Source organism: Spea bombifrons, chromosome 2 (genome assembly GCF_027358695.1).
Source record: "Spea bombifrons isolate aSpeBom1 chromosome 2, aSpeBom1.2.pri, whole genome shotgun sequence".
Taxonomy (NCBI): Eukaryota; Metazoa; Chordata; class Amphibia; order Anura; family Pelobatidae; genus Spea; species Spea bombifrons.
In genome coordinates, this window is record NC_071088.1 from 30,447,369 (window position 1) to 30,462,498 (window position 15,130).

Sequence of the window (15,130 nt, forward strand, 5' to 3'; positions counted from 1 at the left end):
GTGATTAATGTGTGAAGTATGTGTGATTAATGGAATGAATGAGTATTTAAATGTTTGTGAATGTGTGTTTGTGTGTGATAGCATGGATGTGTAAGGGGGGTGGGGGTTGTAGCATGGCATAGGGAGGCTGTAATCCCACTACTATCATCCCCAGGTTCCAGCATGTACTGGCTGCCTTGGCTTGATAGGAGTGTGATTGCTGTTAGCAGCAATCACACTCTTATCAAGCCAAGGCAGCCAGTACATGCTGGGTTAAAAGGCATATCATGGGGCTGAGTGGCATATAGGGGGTTAAAATGCATTTCTGGACCTCCAGAAATGCATTTTAACCCCCTATATGCCACTCAGCCCCATGATATGCATATATACCTCCAGAAATGCATTTTAACCCCCTATATGCCACTCAGCCCCATGATATGCCTTTTAACCCCCTATATGCCAGAGTGGCATATAGGGGTATAAGGCATATCATGGGGCAGAGTGGCAAATAGGGGGGGTATAAAGCATTTCTGGGGGCAGAGTGGCATAACTGGGGGGGCAGGTTGGCAAATAAAAGGAAATTTAAAAAATATATTTACATGAATTAATATTTACTGGTAAAACTTTTTTTCCTATAGGGTCGTCTTATATTCAGGCTTTTTGTTTTTTTCCTAAATTAATATTTTGATTTTGGGGGGTCGTCTTATAATCGGGGTCGTCTTATAATCGAGCAAATATGGTATTATGAGCAAGTGCTAAAATTAGTGCTGTATCTTCCCAAAAATCCTGACATGGAAAAATTGAAATAAAAGCATTTCAAATACCCAAGGGGTGTCTAATTCGAAAAAATTAATGGTTTGATGGGGTAAGTTGGAGTGGCCGGGTTCAAAGATAGGGCATAGGCACAGACTGACCGAAATGGGGGGGGGGGGAAGCGCACTTCCAAAATGTGGCATTTTAACCCCAAACACCAGACAAACCCATACATGTGGGGTATGACTGAACTCGGGAGATGTTCCTGAACACATATTAGGGTGTTGTTTGATAGTGACATATACCTGGAGCTATAAATTTATACCCAAAGTACAATTTGTGTGAAAAAAATACAAAAAAAAAATACTACCACAAAGTGTGGCAAAGGCTGGTGGTAGAATCTGATGCATGGAAAGGGTTAAATACTACAATTTTAAGTACCTTGGGGTGTCTAGTTTTCAAAAATATATGGTTTTATGAGGTAAATTGTAGTGGCCAGGCTCAAAGATAGGGCATAGGCACAGACTGACCAAAATAGGGGAAAAAAAGCGCACTTCCCAAATGTGGCCTTTTAACCCCAAACAGCAGTCAAACCCATGCATGGGTGGTATCACTGTACTCGAGAGATGTTGATGAACACATATTAGGGTGTTGTTTGATAGTGACGTATACCTGGAGCTATAAATGTATACCCAAAGTACAATTTGTGTAAAAAAAAATACCAAAAAAATACTAACACAAAGTGTGGCAAAGGCTGGTGGTAGAATCTCATGCATGGAAAGGGTTAAAATACTAGCATTTGAAATACCTTGGGGTGTCTAGTTTTCAAAAATATATGGTTTGATGGGGTAAATTGAATTAGCCGGCTTCAAAGATGGTCCTATTAGGACATGGGGGCAGAATGACCAGATGTAAAAGTTCCAAGTTAAAAAATGTGCACTTCCTAAATGTGGCGTTTTACCTCCCAAACAACCCGACAAACCCATGCATGGGGGGTATGACTGTACTCGGGAGATGTTGCTGAACACATATTGGGTTGTTGTTTGAAAGTGATGTATACCAGGAGCTGTAAATCCATACCTGAAGAGCAATTTTAGCGATAGAATACACAAAATAAATTACTACCACAAAGTTTGACAAAGACTGGTGGTAGAATTAGTGCATGGAAAGAGTTAAAATTCTAGCATTTGAAATACCTTGGGGTGTCTAGTTTTCAAAAATATATGGTTTGATGGGGTAAATTGCATTGGATGGATTCAAAGATACCCGAAATGGCACATGGGGGGAAGAATTACCAGATTTGGAAAAAATGGTTTTGAAATAGCAAAACGCTACCTGTACTTAATGCTCCATAACGTGCAGAAAAATGCAAAAAAACATAAAAACATTGGGTATTTCTAAACTCAGGACAAATAGTAGAATCTATTTAGTAGGTTTTTTTCATTAGCTTTTTTGGATGAGTAAAAGATTTTTGGGGTAAAATTCAGAAAATGTGGGGTTTTTTTTACATTTTTCATCATATTTTATTATTTTTTTATAGGAAATTAGATAATATCATTAAAACAATGGTACCCGGCACCCCTCCAGAGACGGACAGTAATGTCCGCCGCTGGAGGAGCAGGCTCGCAAGGGAGTGGTATCGGAGGTCTTTAACAGACTACCGGCTCCCTTGAGTGATTTTAAGCCGGTTCAAGGATTTCCCTTGAACCCGGCTTAAAATCACTCAGGGGAGCCGGAGGTCTGTTAAAGACCTCTGATACCGCTCCCTTGCGATCCGCGGGGCAACAGCTGTTGTGCGCCGGGGTTTGTTGTCAGATCCCGGCGCACAACACTGAAGCCGCGCCCACCGCTGTGCGTGCCCTCTGAACCCCGTGCCCTCGGAAGAAGATAGAAGACTTGAAGAAGAAGAGAAGCGAAGAGCAGGAAAAGGAGCTGTAAGAAGAAAAGAGGAAAGGTAGGAAAGCATACAGTGAGAGTGGATTGGTGTATGTGTGTGGATTGGTATGTGTGTGGATTGGTGTATGTGTGTGGATTAGTATATGTGTGTGGATTAGTATATGTGTGGATTGGTATGTGTGTGGATTGGTGTATGTGTGTGGATTGGTATGTGTGTGGATTGGTGTATGTGTGTGGATTGGTATGTGTGTGGATTGGTATATGTGTGGATTGGTATATGTGTGGATTGGTATATGTGTGGATTGGTATGTGTGTGGATTGGTATGTGTGTGTGGATTGGTGTATATGTGTGGATTGGTGTATGTGTGTGGATTGGTGTATGTGTGTGGATTGGTATGTGTGTGTGGATTGGTATGTGTGTGTGGATTGGTATGTGTGTGGATTGGTGTATATGTGTGGATTGGTGTATGTGTGTGGATTGGTATATGTGTGGATTAGTATGTGTGGATTGGTATGTATGTGTGGATTGGTGTGTGTGGATTAGTGTATGTGTGTGGATTAGTGTACGTGTGTGGATTGGTGTATGTGTGTGGATTGGTCTATGTGTGTGGATTGGTGTATGTGTGTGGATTGGTATGTGTGTGTGGATTGGTATGTGTGGATTGGTATGTGTGTGGATTAGTATATGTGTGTGGATTTCCCTTGAACCCGGCTTAAAATCACTCAAGGGAGCCGGAGGTCTGTTAAAGACCTCCGATACCGCTCCCTTGCGATCCGCGGGGCAACAGCTGTTGTGCGCCGGGGTTTGTTGACAGATCCCGGCGCACAACACTGAAGCCGCGCCCACCGCTGTGCGTGCCCTCTGAACCCCGTGCCCTCGGAAGAAGACAGAAGACTTGAAGAAGAAGAGAAGCGAAGAGCAGGAAAAGGAGCTGTAAGGAGAAAAGAGGAAAGGTAGGAAAGCATACAGTGAGAGTGGATTGGTGTATGTGTGTGGATTGGTATGTGTGTGGATTGGTGTATGTGTGTGGATTGGTGTATGTGTGTGGATTGGTGTATGTGTGTGGATTGGTATGTGTGTGGATTGGTATGTGTGTGGATTGGTGTATGTGTGTGGATTGGTGTATGTGTGTGGATTGGTGTATGTGTGTGGATTGGTATGTGTGTGGATTGGTATGTGTGTGGATTGGTGTATGTGTGTGGATTGGTATGTGTGTGGATTGGTGTATGTGTGTGGATTGGTATGTATGTGGATTGGTATATGTGTGGATTGGTATGTGTGTGGATTGGTATGTGTGTGGATTGGTATGTGTGTGTGGATTGGTATGTGTGTGTGGATTGGTATGTGTGTGGATTGGTGTATATGTGTGGATTGGTGTATGTGTGTGGATTGGTGTATGTGTGTGGATTGGTATGTGTGTGGATTGGTATGTGTGTGGATTAGTATGTGTGTGGATTGGTATGTGTGTGTGTGGATTGGTATGTGTGTGTGGATTGGTATGTGTGTGTGGATTGGTATGTGTGTGGATTAGTATATGTGTGTGGATTAGTATATGTGTGTGGATTAGTATATGTGTGGATTGGTGTATGTGTGTGGATTGGTATGTGTGTGGATTGGTGTATGTGTGTGGATTGGTATGTGTGTGGATTGGTATGTGTGTGGATTGATATATGTGTGGATTGGTATATGTGTGGATTGGTATATGTGTGGATTGGTATATGTGTGGATTGGTATGTGTGTGGATTGGTATGTGTGTGTGGATTGGTGTATATGTGTGGATTGGTGTATGTGTGTGGATTGGTGTATGTGTGTGGATTGGTATGTGTGTGTGGATTGGTATGTGTGTGTGGATTGGTATGTGTGTGGATTGGTGTATATGTGTGGATTGGTGTATGTGTGTGGATTGGTATATGTGTGGATTAGTATGTGTGGATTGGTATGTATGTGTGGATTGGTATGTGTGTGGATTAGTGTATGTGTGTGGATTAGTGTACGTGTGTGGATTGGTGTATGTGTGTGGATTGGTCTATGTGTGTGGATTGGTGTATGTGTGTGGATTGGTATGTGTGTGTGGATTGGTATGTGTGTGGATTAGTATATGTGTGTGGATTAGTATATGTGTGTGGATTGGTATGTGTGTGGATTAGTATGTGTGTGGATTGGTATGTGTGTGGATTGGTATGTGTTTGTGGATTGGTATGCGTGTGGATTGGCATGTGTGGATTGGTAAGTGTGGTTTGGTAAGTGTGTGAGAGTGATGAGTGATGAGTACATTTCCAATGTATTTTTCATTATATAATTATGCTCTAAAGTACATCATAACTCCCATCACTCTATACTGTTCCATACAGTGGCAGAGCTGGGAGACAGAGGCCTTGCACCCCCACCGCAGGACTCCTGAAAGGTAAGTGAACTTCAAAGAGGGAGAGGGTAGATAGTTAGCAGGGGTAGATAGGGAGAAGGGAGTGAGAAGGGGTAGATAGGGCAGAAGGGAGCGAGAAGGGGTAGATAGGGCAATCATACTCCTATCATGCCAAGTCTGCGAGTGCTTCCTGGAATCTGGGTATGCCTGGGCATGATAGGAATGTGATTGCTGTTAACAATTATATATATATATTGTTATTTAATTGTTTTGTCCTATTTTGGTGTGTTACTTACTTTAAATAAAAGTGTTAGATTTTTTTATGGTGTGTGTGGGGGGTCATATTCAGTTTCGGCCAGGTAGTTTTAAAGTGTGTGTGTGGGGGGGGGTGCCACATACAGGATCCGCCCCAGGTGCCAAATACTCTAGGTACGCCCCTGCCCAGGAGGCATAAATATGATAAAATAATCGGGTTAATGCAAAGGTCTTTTCAAGCCATACAAACATACAAACAGGCCAGAATCAGAGATAGAGAGGATAAGCAAGTCATTAGAAGGGTGGCTGCTTTTCAAAGGAAGCCCACAACAATAGAAGGCCCATACCGCCCAAGGGAAGATAACGCTCCCTACAATCCAAACTGGGTAAAAAGGTCACAGCCTCAAAACAGGTTTTTCAGGGGTAGACCCGAATGGAAAGGTGGAGGAAGGGATTTTGATCATACCGGGTATCAAAACAAAAGGTACAGTGAACAAAACACTCCTTCCTATTTTGAATTAAAAAAACAATTAAGGGAACTGCAATTGGAAAAGCAAACAGAGCAGGGCAAAATAGATAGTATCCACAATGCAGTTCCATCTTACCATCAATTAAGAGAACAATTAAAAGAGATGGAATTAAAAACCCAGGACCAGGCAGGTGATTTAAAGGCTTCCCAGCATCACCTGGTCCCATCTAATCAATGACGGGAACAGGCTCCCAAATATGTCACACCTATAACTCTGGATAGGTGTGGGCGCCCTCAAGTATCAGCAGTGATAAGGGGCCATCAGTGCAAAATGATACTTGACATAGGAGCTGCCATTTACATTTTTCATACTCAAGAATCACCAGTATCATCAGGGGAACCATTATGTACAAGTCTGCTAGGATCTGATTTTTTGGTAACCAATGATTGTATGTTGGATTTGACTAACCTCATTTTGTTACAAAGTTCTCCCAACACAGGTACCAGGACGATGGTAATTCCAGATTCACATGCAATAGCAGCCATAAAACTAAATGATGTTAAATATGATATGTTAAAACTAACAGAGAACCATCCAGACAAAGAAGTATTAGAAGCCATTTTAGGAAAACATTCCAAAATGAGGGATCACTTAACCAAATTCTCTTCCCACAAGAATCTTTTGCAAAATGTGAATGATTTACTCCTAGCGACTAGTTAAACAGCAACGTATACAACTGGATGAACTTTGAGGAATCCTGAAAGAGGCTGGAGTGAAGGGTAACCCTACAAAAGCTCAGATATCACGTGAGTCTGTATCATTTTTAGGAATTTCCATCACATCAGATGGTCGAGCAGTGGCGTCAGACAAGGTAAAATCCATCCTTTGTTTACCCCTACCTGTCAGTATTCCTACTATAAGATCTTTTCTAGGGCTAGTAAGCTACTTGATTTGTTTTATTATCAATGGCGCAAACATTTTCACACGTATCTGGAGTATGCAAGCACATTCAACACGTTCACCACATTGGGAACTAAATGTGACTGCTGACTTACTAGCAAAACAGGGAGCACAAGGGGGCGACGTGTGGGAAATGCCAGAAACAAATACTGTGTGTCCCGCTGTTTGTGCCGTAACTAAGCCAACAATTGTAACACCAGATATATCAGACGTTCAAATGCAGGACCCCGAGATTAAAAAGAAATTGACAAATTAACAGTCTGACGTAACAGAAAGGAAAATATAGAAAAGATATAGGACATGGTGATCATATGTCTGCCTGAAAATTTTTGTTTGTCTCATATACAGGAAGATGAGAGCCGTGTGCATGCTGGTCATATACGTGGGCGTGGTTGCATGTCAACAACCCGTCATAAGAATCAATAAAGACAAAGATCCAGTATTCTGCGATGAGGGAGAAACAGTCTTCCTCCCTGTCTCTGTGGAAGGAGCAAGAGATCATAAAATCTCTTGGTGGGGGCCTGCTGACAAGGAGATGGCGTGGACCAATGGAAAGGTTGGGGAAGCTCCGACCTACAAAGATAGAGTCACCGTTTTTCCGAATGGGTCACTGTTGCTCCATGACGCACGCCTTGAGGATACTGGGAAGTGGGCATATTATTTTATCGTGAACCTTGGCTCACAAAACGCAGAGTCTCAGGTACCTGGAACGATTTATCTCAGGGTATACCCTAGAGCAAAGTCATCAACTGTCCATGCAACAGTGGCAACAACAACCATGGGACATAAAACAAACAGATCCATGGAATGCCCGGTAACACAGGAAGGGTCCACAAGTGGCCTTACGGCTACCTCCATTCCTGGAACTTTGTATAATAATGTAAAATTCATACATGTACCGGTGGTGGTAAATTTGTCCAAGTGGGATATGGCAGAATTCGGGTATTGTGAAAGAAGTAATGTGTCTTTGTTTTATTCGTCATTATTAGCCGATTTAGTTTTATCCTATGCACGCAGGACTCAAGATCCCTTCACAGGGCAGGAGGTTTCCCATCTAAAAGGTACTTATATGCTGAGGAGAGTAAGGAGTCTGGAGGGAATAACTGGGACAGCCACGGGACTTTTTTGGGTCAGGGATGTCCATTTGGAATAGGGCAGATTTAAAGGCAATACGGGCTCATATCAATAAGTTTGAACAACAAGAAGGAAAGCACGTTTTGAAACCTGTCCTGAAGGGGATCAAGGGTCTTGCAGCAGAGGAAACGTTTACAATATTGAACATGCATGACATAGCAAAATTGTTTTTCAGAACGCAAGTAAAACTGAATGCGCTCATAGAAGAAAACAATCAGAGAGTTACAGAAAACAAAGAAGGGCGAGAGATTATATGTACAGCCTATGGGAGCTTTGTTTTGAATAAAATAAGTAATATTATAAGGGATATACAGTCAGGAAAAATTCCAGATATAGCTGGTACTGTCCTCAGGGGTACTATGGCAACGGGAACTGTACACCTCTACCGGTAACAGTAATCCGTAATTGTCACGCCGCATCCGATTGGAGATGCGCACCCTTGCAGTGGAAATCATACCAATTGTTCAATTAACGGCTTGTATGTGTCTTTTACCATGTCAATACCGATCTTCAACCCAAGCGAAGATATGGTCAGCACGCTGGCATCTGTAAGATCTATCGGATATTTGGAGAAGAATATTTACAAGCAAAGATTGAATGTGCCAAAACTATTGGCGAAAGTTCAAGGGAATTTGAAGGCGCCTAACACAGCATGCTGTGTTAGTAAAGACAACCAGTACTCCAATATGTGGCCTAAGTCAAAGTGAGGTCATAACAGAAGAAGAAAAGATAAAGGGCACCAACAATCCGGTTCCAGAACCCAGAACCAAAACCAGGACTGAAACCAGCACAACAAAAAAAATATAACCAATCCTGTAACCGGGAACGGATGCCCAATCCAACTGACCAAATGGAGAACACCAACGGTAAAAGTCACATACAACCATGAAGGGTGACCAGTGTCGGGGAGTATCTCTATGGGGATCAGCGGTGTCCTATACACAGACCGAATTTTTGCTTTACACCTCATGAGTACACTAGCATTGGGGGGGTCGTTATTACACCAATCCCTATCTATAAGAATGATATGTACCTCGACAGTGTACCAGACAATGTCCAACCAGGAAGATATGTCCCTGTATTTAACATCCACATAGACCCACTGTCCCTGGATTTACAGAAATTATCAGTTGAATGAATTGTTACATGATGGTGATGTGAGCTTGGTTTTAACAAATACTTGGATGGAAGTTGGTTTGCGAGGACTGCTAATAGGACAAGTGGTTGTGTTAATGGTGGTAATTGGTATGGTCATCTATTTAAACAAGGTTTTTAAAATCCAAAAACAGAAGATGCAAATGTTAATTGCATTTAGGCAGAAACAATTATTGTCTAATGTGTGACCATGCATCAAGTTGAATGGTCACAAGGGGGCGACTGTTACACTATAAGCAGTTGTGTGAATATATATGTATATGGACACGCGTATGCGGGTGTATGGATGCACATGTGTGTAGATATGCATATGTAGGTATGTATGTGTATGTGTGTATATATATATATATATATATATATATATCATGGTTTCTGTTAATACTGGTTAAATCAAGATGCATGGGAGGTGGCCGGGAATGATAAATATTTGGGAAACCTTTTGTCTTAGTTTAGACAACACTGATATGCGTGATGAAGGGTGTGTGGAAGAAAGACAGGTTTTCGCATGAAATGGATTGTAAAAATAGAGTGTCAGTGTAAAGTGTCAGTGTAAAGATAGCCGTGTGCATGCTGGTCATATACGTGGGCGTGGTTGCATGTCAACAACCCGTCATAAGAATCAATAAAGACAAAGATCCAGTATTCTGCGATGAGGGAGAAACAGTCTTCCTCCCTGTCTCTGTGGAAGGAGCAAGAGATCATAAAATCTCTTGGTGGGGGCCTGCTGACAAGGAGATGGCGTGGACCAATGGAAAGGTTGGGGAAGCTCCGACCTACAAAGATAGAGTCACCGTTTTTCCGAATGGGTCACTGTTGCTCCATGACGCACGCCTTGAGGATACTGGGAAGTGGGCATATTATTTTATCGTGAACCTTGGCTCACAAAACGCAGAGTCTCAGGTACCTGGAACGATTTATCTCAGGGTATACCCTAGAGCAAAGTCATCAACTGTCCATGCAACAGTGGCAACAACAACCATGGGACATAAAACAAACAGATCCATGGAATGCCCGGTAACACAGGAAGGGTCCACAAGTGGCCTTACGGCTACCTCCATTCCTGGAACTTTGTATAATAATGTAAAATTCATACATGTACCGGTGGTGGTAAATTTGTCCAAGTGGGATATGGCAGAATTCGGGTATTGTGAAAGAAGTAATGTGTCTTTGTTTTATTCATCATTATTAGCCGATTTAGTTTTATCCTATGCACGCAGGACTCAAGATCCCTTCACAGGGCAGGAGGTTTCCCATCTAAAAGGTACTTATATGCTGAGGAGAGTAAGGAGTCTGGAGGGAATAACTGGGACAGCCACGGGACTTTTTTGGGTCAGGGATGTCCATTTGGAATAGGGCAGATTTAAAGGCAATACGGGCTCATATCAATAAGTTTGAACAACAAGAAGGAAAGCACGTTTTGAAACCTGTCCTGAAGGGGATCAAGGGTCTTGCAGCAGAGGAAACGTTTACAATATTGAACATGCATGACATAGCAAAATTGTTTTTCAGAACGCAAGTAAAACTGAATGCGCTCATAGAAGAAAACAATCAGAGAGTTACAGAAAACAAAGAAGGGCGAGAGATTATATGTACAGCCTATGGGAGCTTTGTTTTGAATAAAATAAGTAATATTATAAGGGATATACAGTCAGGAAAAATTCCAGATATAGCTGGTACTGTCCTCAGGGGTACTATGGCAACGGGAACTGTACACCTCTACCGGTAACAGTAATCCGTAATTGTCACGCCGCATCCGATTGGAGATGCGCACCCTTGCAGTGGAAATCATACCAATTGTTCAATTAACGGCTTGTATGTGTCTTTTACCATGTCAATACCGATCTTCAACCCAAGCGAAGATATGGTCAGCACGCTGGCATCTGTAAGATCTATCGGATATTTGGAGAAGAATATTTACAAGCAAAGATTGAATGTGCCAAAACTATTGGCGAAAGTTCAAGGGAATTTGAAGGCGCCTAACACAGCATGCTGTGTTAGTAAAGACAACCAGTACTCCAATATGTGGCCTAAGTCAAAGTGAGGTCATAACAGAAGAAGAAAAGATAAAGGGCACCAACAATCCGGTTCCAGAACCCAGAACCAAAACCAGGACTGAAACCAGCACAACAAAAAAAATATAACCAATCCTGTAACCGGGAACGGATGCCCAATCCAACTGACCAAATGGAGAACACCAACGGTAAAAGTCACATACAACCATGAAGGGTGACCAGTGTCGGGGAGTATCTCTATGGGGATCAGCGGTGTCCTATACACAGACCGAATTTTTGCTTTACACCTCATGAGTACACTAGCATTGGGGGGGTCGTTATTACACCAATCCCTATCTATAAGAATGATATGTACCTCGACAGTGTACCAGACAATGTCCAACCAGGAAGATATGTCCCTGTATTTAACATCCACATAGACCCACTGTCCCTGGATTTACAGAAATTATCAGTTGAATGAATTGTTACATGATGGTGATGTGAGCTTGGTTTTAACAAATACTTGGATGGAAGTTGGTTTGCGAGGACTGCTAATAGGACAAGTGGTTGTGTTAATGGTGGTAATTGGTATGGTCATCTATTTAAACAAGGTTTTTAAAATCCAAAAACAGAAGATGCAAATGTTAATTGCATTTAGGCAGAAACAATTATTGTCTAATGTGTGACCATGCATCAAGTTGAATGGTCACAAGGGGGCGACTGTTACACTATAAGCAGTTGTGTGAATATATATGTATATGGACACGCGTATGCGGGTGTATGGATGCACATGTGTGTAGATATGCATATGTAGGTATGTATGTGTATGTGTGTATATATATATATATATATATATATATATCATGGTTTCTGTTAATACTGGTTAAATCAAGATGCATGGGAGGTGGCCGGGAATGATAAATATTTGGGAAACCTTTTGTCTTAGTTTAGACAACACTGATATGCGTGATGAAGGGTGTGTGGAAGAAAGACAGGTTTTCGCATGAAATGGATTGTAAAAATAGAGTGTCATGTCAATAATCAGATCAGGAGATCTTTAGGTTTTACTGCCCCATGATTGTAAAGACCCCAGGTGTGGTGTTGGCCAAAGGGAATAACTTCAAAGGGTAACTACGGCAACCACAGGGTCCAATCAGGGATCTCCCAGTAGACTCATTTGGGACCCTCTAGTATATCAAGGGACAGGTAGTGAAAGTAGAGTAGAGAGGAAGAGGAGAGAAAGTAAAGAGGCAAAGGAACATCACGAACCTGGAGCTCTCAGGGAAGGTAACTATGAACATGCATGTTTGAATATGGTAAATAGGAACTTATATATATGTATTTGTTGTAAGTGTGTCAATTAATGTGGGGATTATTGTTATTGTACTGTTATTTGTATTGTTTTATATTTGGAACGTTCTAGTAAAAGTTTGTATTGTTGTATCATAGCCGCATTGTGGATTCTTGGATATCCTGTTGTTGTTTCCAAAATATTCTGTTGCATTCTGGAAGAAGCGAAAGTTTTCAGTTCAAACCTTAAAAGTTAGAAGAGAAAGAACAGGGATTGTTTAACTTAATAAGCCAGTGGGTGGGTTTATCGGTGCATATTTCATAAGTGTATCCATATACCCATTCACCTGGATAAGTGTAGTTATTGTAGCTACATAGAGGTGCAATTAAACCTCCTCCCTATGGCCAATTCATATAACCAAAACCTCTCATTTATATTATGTTTATATATTTGTTGCCAACTTTATTAGGGTAAGAAGCGCAGACAGTTTTTGTTTTTTGTATACATTGTACAGCCAATACACTGTTTTTGCAGCATGCTTACACCTGTTTGGAAGGCCTCGTATTATACATTTGTATTATTTGAGCCTGTGACTAGCTTAGCGCAACAACATTTCTTCTTTTCCCTGTTTGCACATATTTGAGGTTGTTGGCTTCTCATCAGTCTGGTTGCAGCTTGCTGTCCAGGGGTTAATAGGGAGGAGGTTTAATTGCACCTCCCCTAACACATTAATAAGGTTTTGGTAGCAGTATAAACTGCTTTGTGTGCCCACTATGTAGGAGGTGAGAGTAGGTTCTCACCCTATTGAGAGTGTGCCTTGACGTGGCGGGTGAGCTTAATTATGCTTTGGCCAATTCATATAACCAAAACCCTAATAGTACTTAACACAAGTTAGATCCATTATGTCTGCTAGGTGGCCTTACAGACATGGGGTATCAATCTTTGGGGTATCGAGGCTCTCAACCCTTTAGTGTGACATATACTGTTTAAATAAACAACAAGATTTATATTACACATATGACTATTTAGTGTGTAAAAGGAGCCATTGCTATGTTTGTCTAAGTCATACTTAATTAATTTTGGATTTCATTTACTTAGCGGGTGCTTTATGCTCCTGCTGACACATAGCTAACATCCTGGTTTATATTTCCTGGAATCGTTACTGGTTTCCTATTGACAATAACCTTGTGGAAACAAACTGTAACATTAGGGGTAAATGTCAAAATCAATCAAAAGGCTTCAGGCCTTCCCTTACGAAAAATGACTGCAGTTTTTTTGTGAAGTAATACTGTAGTTTGTTTGTAGAACAATGCCGTTTTTGGACATGAAAAAACTGCAATACTGCACTTTTACTGCAGTATTACTGCACATTTACTGCCGTTTTACTGCATTTGTACTTCAATGTACTGCAGTTATTTTTTGTAAGGAAGTACAAATGCAGTAAAACTGCAGTACATTGAAGTACAACTGTAGGTTTGCAATATAATGAAGTAAAAGTGCAGTAGAAGTGCAGTAAAAGTGCAGTAATACTACAGTAAAAGTGCAGTAATGCAGTTTTTTCATGTCCAAAAAACTGAATTGTTCTACAAACAAACTGCAGTATTACCTCAGATAAAACTGATAAAACTGATTTCGTAAGGGTTAGAAGCGGAGGAGAGAGAGGGGCACTGAGTGGCTTTCGCTTATGAAGTTGTCAGTACCCACTCGGTGCCCCTCTCTCCTCTGCGAGCCCTCTAGCTCGGTCTCGGTGCCAGTTGTAATGCTGAGCGCTGGAATATGATGTAATTCCGGCGCTCAGCAGTGAAGCAGCGCGCACCGCGGCAGAGCAGAGAGACTCGCCGCAGAACTGCTGGAAGGTAAGTGAAGTACAAAGGGGGGGATATGATAGATAATAGGGAGGGAGGAGGGTAGATAATGAGAAGGTAGGGAGAGGAAGGGTAGATAATGAGCAGTGGGGGGGGCTTTCAAACTAAGCCCCAGACGGCACTATGTCTTGGGCCGGCCCTGGTGCTGCTGCATACTGTATTTTTGACCCCGAGCAAGAGGGCTTCAGCCTACCTTGGGCTGGTATAGCAGGGTTCATCTGACGGCTTTGCCATACATGCCTGCCTCCCAAAAATTATACAATTTTAATGAATTTATTCCTCAGAGTAAGGAAGGTGATAAGTCAGCAGTAGAAGTAGGGCAATTGGTTGGCACTGCCAGATACACACATACAAGACACTGAATTTCCCCAAAAATAGAAAGATACGTAAATAATTGATCACTCAGAGCAAGGAAGGAGATTGAGCCGACGCAGAGGCAGGGCATGGGGAGACAAAATCAGCTATTAGAGGACTGAATTTCCCCAATATTATAAAAAACAGAATTGATCCCTCATAGTAAGAAAGTAAAATTGAGGAGCAGCAACAGTAGGATGACATGTGTGCCTGGGCAGGCAATGACGGATAGACACATGCAGCTCCTTGGTGAAAACTGAATTTTCTGATAAACTCAAAGAAATGACTACCCCAGTGTAAGGAAGGAGATTGAGGAGCAGCAGCAGTGGCAGAGCATTAGGCTTGGGCAGACACTGGCAGGTAGACACAGGATTGAATTTCCCAATATAGGAAAAATGAGACAGAGGAGTAGCAGTACATCAACTGGCCTGGGCAGACAGACACATCCAGCCACTTGGTACAGGAATGAATTTATCCAATATTTGGAGACACCACCAGCCCCATTCACCCCAATGTTCTGCTTAGGGGACATGGAGCGAAGATCCTGCTGCTGCTCTAAGGATCTGCTCCGTCATATCCAGGATGGACTTCCAGCAGATGACCTGATGTAGACAGTCGTGGGTCAGACTGTCTTCTGCTGCTCATTACTCAGCTACTGGTTTGG

At 42.0% G+C, this 15,130-nt stretch overlaps 1 protein-coding gene across 2 annotated transcripts in view; it reads right to left on the reverse strand.

Moving 5' to 3' along the window:
* ZBED1 (zinc finger BED-type containing 1) overlaps positions 1-15,130 on the reverse strand; it is a 234,612-nt gene that overhangs the window by 8,555 nt on the left and 210,927 nt on the right. The window lies entirely within an intron of this gene.